Source organism: Perissodus microlepis, chromosome 1, assembly GCF_051167445.1.
Source record: "Perissodus microlepis isolate ML-2025 ecotype Zambia chromosome 1, ASM5116744v1, whole genome shotgun sequence".
Classification (NCBI taxonomy): domain Eukaryota; kingdom Metazoa; phylum Chordata; class Actinopteri; order Cichliformes; family Cichlidae; genus Perissodus; species Perissodus microlepis.
Window position 1 is genome coordinate 16,627,623 of NC_140461.1, and position 6,786 is coordinate 16,634,408.

Here is a 6,786-nt window from a genome sequence, read left to right on the forward strand (position 1 = left end):
TGAATAATAGCAGACAGTGAGTGGTTATGTTGTTAAGGATACAGTAAAACTATTATTGTTACAGTATATCATAGTAAAACAGCCAGTCATATAAAGCCCTGATCTCCAACATTTTCACACCCTTTTACAAATCTCCAAGCTTATTGGTCATGCTGTACATTTTTATGCTGAGAAGGAATTTAACAGTTTAATTCTTGCTTTACATTATGGAAGCATTTTTGTGTGTTTGTTAATTAGGTCAAATGCTGTCAAACACAGATTTATTACAGTCACTATAGAGAAGTATAAGTAAAGGTATAGTGCTCCAAGAGTGCAAACCCCCATCAAAGAAGCTCACTCTTTTCTTTTAATTTAAGTGAAAAAAAATTTTCATCACACATTTATTTTACACACACACACACACCTACACACACACACACACACACACACATACACACACACACACACACACACACACACAAAATGACAGTTATTTCCGAATATGGTATTAAAATTGTTATGTATTAGTATGGTTATGACCTGTTACCATAATGTACATAACAAAGTCCTAATAAATTAATGTGACATTTAGAATCCCCATATATCATTCAATTTAGTTTAACTGTCAGCTTTTTTTTTGTCACGTTTCAATTAACACAGGGTCAACAAAAATGAAAAAAGAGATAAATAATAAGTAATATATAACATAATGTAAGTACATAAGTAATAAAAAACATGGGGGTGGGTATGGTATGACAGTTGCAAGCAGCAGTCAAGTGTCAGGTGTTGCATTTGGGTAATCTGAAGGCTTGAGTAAAAACTGCTCTATAATCTCGTGATCTGTGCAGCCACATCCCTGTGCCATCTGCCGTAAAAAGGAGATAGCTGGTGTGGTGGATGGCTGTGATCGGTCATAGTATTTTGGGCCTTGCAGGAACTGCTGGAGGTAGAAGTCCTTAATGGCAGGAATGCTGTTGCCAGTAATGTTCTCTGCTACCTCCATCAGTCTCTGTAGTGATTTCTGGTTGTTGGCAGAGCAACTCTCATACCAAACTCTGATGCAGCCCATCAGCCAGCTCTCATTTGTGCTCCTGTTGAAGGTTAAGGAGATGTTGGCGTGCATGCCAAACCTCCTAAGCCTCCTTAGGAAATGACGCTGATGAGACTTTCTGATCAAAACGTTCGTATGACGAGTCCAGGAGAGATCCTAAGTAATGATATATGCCTTTATGTTGTGAGTAAAAAATAATGGCAGTAAGAAAATTAGTTTTAAATAACTTTCCATAGTGTTATTATCCCTTTGACCTTTAGCTATTGACCTTGAAGGAGAGGTCAGAAGTCAGATGTCACATGATATTCTAGATCTTTCTATGCTACTTTATATATATTGAATATATACAACACACTTGAAAGAATCATAGTTCCTAAGTTATAAGACCTTTTGGCAATTTTTAATCAATAAATTATTAGATTGACCTTGGTGGATGTAAGCCAGATTTGAATGAATTGTTAACACGACCCCACTCTACACCCCTTAATAGTTTTCTCAGAATTTATTCAATATTTTTCAAGCTATCATGTTTACACACATAATGAGATACACACATGCCCACACGCATTCACGCAAAAGCTACCAAAAACAAAACCTCCTTTTCTTAGGTAACAGCTTCTTGGTTTATACACCTCCTGATCAACAGCAACTGTTAACCCACACGGAAAGTACTTTATATCAAACAGTCTTCTTTTTAATTCTTGAAGTTCTCATTGCAGTAATTGAAAATCAGTGATTTCATCAGTGATGAAGTCGCCGGTTCACTAACAAAGAGAATGGCTTGAAGCATTAATATGAGCTGAGCTGAATTAATGTTCCACTTTTTACAGCACAAGGCTTAACTGCAGACACACCAACAGTAATATGGAACAAAAATCCTTGTGAGGTTATAATGGTCCAGTTCTACCTTGTTTAATGGAAAAGCTATTGTCCATCAAATTGTACAAAGGATAATTACAAAAGATGAGGATATACCTCCACAATAGATGCTGATAAACTCTCTACAATATAATTAAAGCTAGTTACAATATCACTTTACCTAGTTCTTTTCAAATTCTGTTCTCTGTTCACAACTGACTCAGTGTGTTCTTCTATTCCCTCTGGACAACCATGTTTACTTCTTCGTGTGTGCTTTCTTGTCTGTCACTTAAAAGCCAGTTTTGTTGCTTATTTCTATGAGAAAGTTCTAAGTTTTGGAAATTGAGATTCCCATCCAATTTTAAGACTGCTTTTACAATTTGTTAGAATTAAAAAATCAAAAATATGCTATTCCACATAGACTGAATATGTTTTCTTTTTCTTGTGTCATCTGCAAATCTGTGTTGTTGACTGTATCTTACCTGCCCACATGTATTCTCTCCCCTGTGACCTTTTACTTACCTGCATCGAGTCCCTCGAAGCCTCATTATGTTTCCTGTAACTGCATGTACCTCTCTTCAGAGGGACGTGCTTGAGTGTTCTGGCCTTTCTAATTAGCTTTCATGTTTCACCTGCTTATATGATTGCATACTGTCCATATAACTACAGATACAGTTGAGTGATGTGTAGCTGATACTACCCAAGACATTATAAGGAAGAGAAATAACACATATTGTCAAAAAAAAGACATATCTCATTATTTTTTAGCATTTTTGTCTTTGCTGATGCCTCACCTGAAATGGTCTCAGTGGAAGGTTAGCTGTCAGGAAACCATTCATAAGTAAGGGAAGCAGGGAGAAAAGGCTGAAGTGTGCCGAAGGCTGTGTTGAAGATTATATGTGATACAAAATATCAAATATAAACCTTGTTATATTTAAGCCTTATACACTGAATTTCCATGTTTGCACTTTTCAATTAATCACAGAACCTATTCTCATTTACATAGCAAAATGTAAAGGAAATATGCAGCAATGCAAAGAATACATTTTCATATAATCCAACCAATAACAGAGAAAGTGATATACTATTATAGGGTTTTCAGAAGCGTCAACTTTCCAACTAGATTTCATCTTTTCTGTCGATTGTATTTGTAAATCAGTTTGTAATATTTCAGACTATTTAAATAAAACCCAACTGGAAAGTTTAAGTTTTAAACCCTTTGAACAGCAACGTTATTACACATGCATGGCACACAAATCACATTCTCGCAAACCTATGTATGTATTCCTGAATTGCCTTTGTGTATTTTTTTCTCTCCTTAACAGCTTTTCCTTCTCATTTCTTCCCTCACACACTCACACCCAGCATTATTCTGTTATTCAAATACACAGCATGATTTAACTCTTAACCACGCTGTCTCTCTCACACAGAAACCAAAATATCTTGAATTGGCTTTGCCTTTGAGCCTTTGCCTTTTCTTTTTTTTTCCTTCTTGAGACCAGTTGCTCAAACCCTTAAGGCCTCACTGTTAGCTGTACAGAAAAATAGAGATGGAGCAATTGAGATGAGAAAAAATTCCAGCCCATCCTCCTCTCTGCACAGCTCCTCTAAGAAAACACTTTGTTTGTTTCAAAGGATGCTGAGAAGCTTGGGCAGCAGATGTGAGATTTTGTGGAAAATGACAAGTAATGAATCTCTTCCACAGTTTTCTAGTCACATGGTATATGATGTTCTGCTGCCTCTTATGCGGCTGATTAATCCATGTGCCATGGATGCTTCCTGTTCTCCCTCTTAAGTCTGTACATAAAAATAACATTTAGAAAACTCCATTTATGCTAAAATCTAACACTGAAACTAATAAAATCCAATATAGTTCTATTTACACATGCTTACCTCATTGAAACTGGGACCAAAATGCTTCTTATCACAAGATGTTCCCTGGTCTCTCTGTTTTGTTACAGATTTCCTTTCTTGCATTTTAGCATTTATTTGACAGGATAATATAGAGAGTAGATGGGAAAGCAAGGATGGAGCAGGGAGGGCATAACACAAAAGAAATGATTTGGGACAGACTTGAACCCAGGCCTCTACAGCTGCCTTTGGCATATGGATCGTTTGCTCAACCAGTTAATCCAATCTAGTCATTGTATTTCACTGCAAGAATTCCTGGTCTTGTTCTTCAGAAAGGGATGGAGCGAAGTGACTGTGTGTGTGATTCAAATCATGAGGCAAGTTGTGATTAATTGTGTACACTATTATGTGAACACTATGACTCAATCATTGGATTGATTCATAATGGTAATTCAGAAAAGACTATTTTATACCTTCTTGGAACCATCATCCTCTTCTTGCTGATAAAGAGCAATTTTGCAGTTGTACTGGTTGAGCCAACTACAGGGATTTACCATGGCAAAATAAGAAATATGGTGCTTGCAAAGGTGAACTAGTTTACAACAAAAGAAAAGAGCAAGTAGACAAGCAGAAAACAGCATTGGGGGAGGTCTGAGAAAAACAGAGAATTAATGGATGGCATGGAGGGGAGAGACAAACGAAATAAGCTGAGAGAAGAAATGGGTGAAGTGTGCCTTCTTTCTTTTACAGTTGCCATGGACACCAAGAAAGCTGAGTTACTGCTGTGTGAACCTTTTACAATGAAAAACACATATGCACAATAAAATGCCATCATAATTGTCATCACCTATGTCTCTCCACTCCTAAAACTCCCACCTTCTTGAGTTAAAGAAGAAAAAGAAAGGATTTCACATAAATGCCTGTTATCACAAGGCATTTGGGGCAGGTCAAGTGAACTCAGCATACATCTGCTGAGCTGGGTCCTCAATTCAAATGAGGTAAAACTAACAACACAAACACCACAAAAAAAATCACTGAGAGGGAAAAAAGGGATGAGCGCAGCACATCATTTGCAAGACAGCAGTGCAACAGGATAAATGCACTCGTTAAGAAGTTGTGTTTATCTTTGATGAGAGCTGACTGCTGGGCTCTTTATTCTTGGTGGAACAAGCAAGAAAATCATCAACACAGCAAGCCCATTTATCTGTCATTTCTCTCACCCTGTCATCCTTTTCCTTCAGAATTTCTTTTTCCTTTGTCCCTTTTAAAATTATAGCTATCAGCGTGTTTGAGATCTCGAAGCTATAATATATAAATAAAAAACTATGTATATAAGAAAACACTATTTCCTAACTACTATCCCCCCACCTCCACATTCCCATTTATGAGTTCTCCCCATACATCAGTGGATCATTTCATATCATAGAGGAGATTATTTTTCATTAAATGTCATTAGCATATATGTCTTCTGTGACTTTGTGTCAGGTCATTACTTTATCTACTCAAGTGTAATGATGTGAATTGTATAACCACAAGGATTATATACCATAATAAGTCAGCTTGTCTTTTGTTGAAATAAACTCAGCAAAGGTGAAACTAACACCATATCACGAAAGAGTATAGTTAATGAAATACATGAGTGACAGCACATCACAGGTTATCCAAAGAGAACTACACTCCAAAGTTATAAAAGTGTCAGTTGTTTAATAATTTTTTGTTTTTTTTTACATTTTGCTTATCCTATGCAAGTTGACAGCTAGGAGAGAAACAATGTTGTGCAACAGATGTTCTTTTTTGGTTTGTGGATAATCAATATTGACATTAGCTGTCCCATGAGAAATATAGTATGTTTTGCTGTTGATTGTAATTTAAAATTAAGCAACACGGAAAGGATTAAAAATAATATAAAACAAAGACAGGGCGATACATAAACACATCCTATAGGAAGGTGCCCACACATTCAAGTATACTTGAATGTGTGGGCACCCATACTGTTCCTGTCTTATAGTCTGTGGTAGCCTCTCTGTGGTAATGGGTTTTAGAGTTTCTTTTCCACTATTTGTTTTTTGTTTTCTGAATATGAGAAGTACCTAGTTTTCACTTTGGAGTTTCAAACATTTTTTTTCTAAAACTTTATGTAGTGCTTGGGCTCCTGACAAATCCCCAACGGTCACAACAACACAGCTTCCGTTCAACTCACTGTTACGTGCAAAAAGAAAAAAAAAGCTTGCTTCTACCCCGAGCAGTACCCCAAAGAGTTGTATGTGAGGATCAAACAGCTGGAACGGACATTAAACGGTTTTTACCCCAGCTCCCTAATCATTGTACTATACGATCCATCCCATGTGTTAATAGCTCAGGCAACTGTCCAGAGAATTCGCAGGAATGAGTGAGCATAATGCATCCTGCCTCCTGCATGCTGCTCGACCACTGAACAAAACCGCACTATGTGTTTCCAGTACTTACACCTGACCTGGAGAATCTACTGAGCGACGTGTGAGAAACTTCAGAAAATGCCTAGACCGGATCGGGGAGTTCAACGAGTGCAGAAATGGGCAATATATATAAGGTCAAAAAACCTTTATTTATTTATTTTACAGAATCTGTCACAGCCAACTGAAATCGCCATGAAATCCATAAATCGGGTAATTCGAACTTACATTAACAGCTGTTTCACGTCATTCAGAGGTTGCAATAACTAGTCGTAAAAATGAGGGCCAATAACCCAGCTTTTAAAGTGGTCATTCAAGTTGGCATGGTAACTAAACTGCTTGGTCCCCTGTATTTCCTAATTATACGTCCAGTCTTTGACAAAACAAATTGTAGATGTCATTGTAGCAGTTATCTTGATAAAGATAAGATGGCACCGGGGGGGACGAATTTTAAATTACCTGCAGCAGGAACTCCAAGTGAATGGTGCGTTGCTTGAGTTAATTTACCAAACTTGTAGGCTTTATAAAACATTTAAAATGTAAAAGGGTAAAGTGATTTCACAAAGTGGAGGGGAAAAAAACAAAAAACAAAACATGTCATCCTCTGATTGGCCA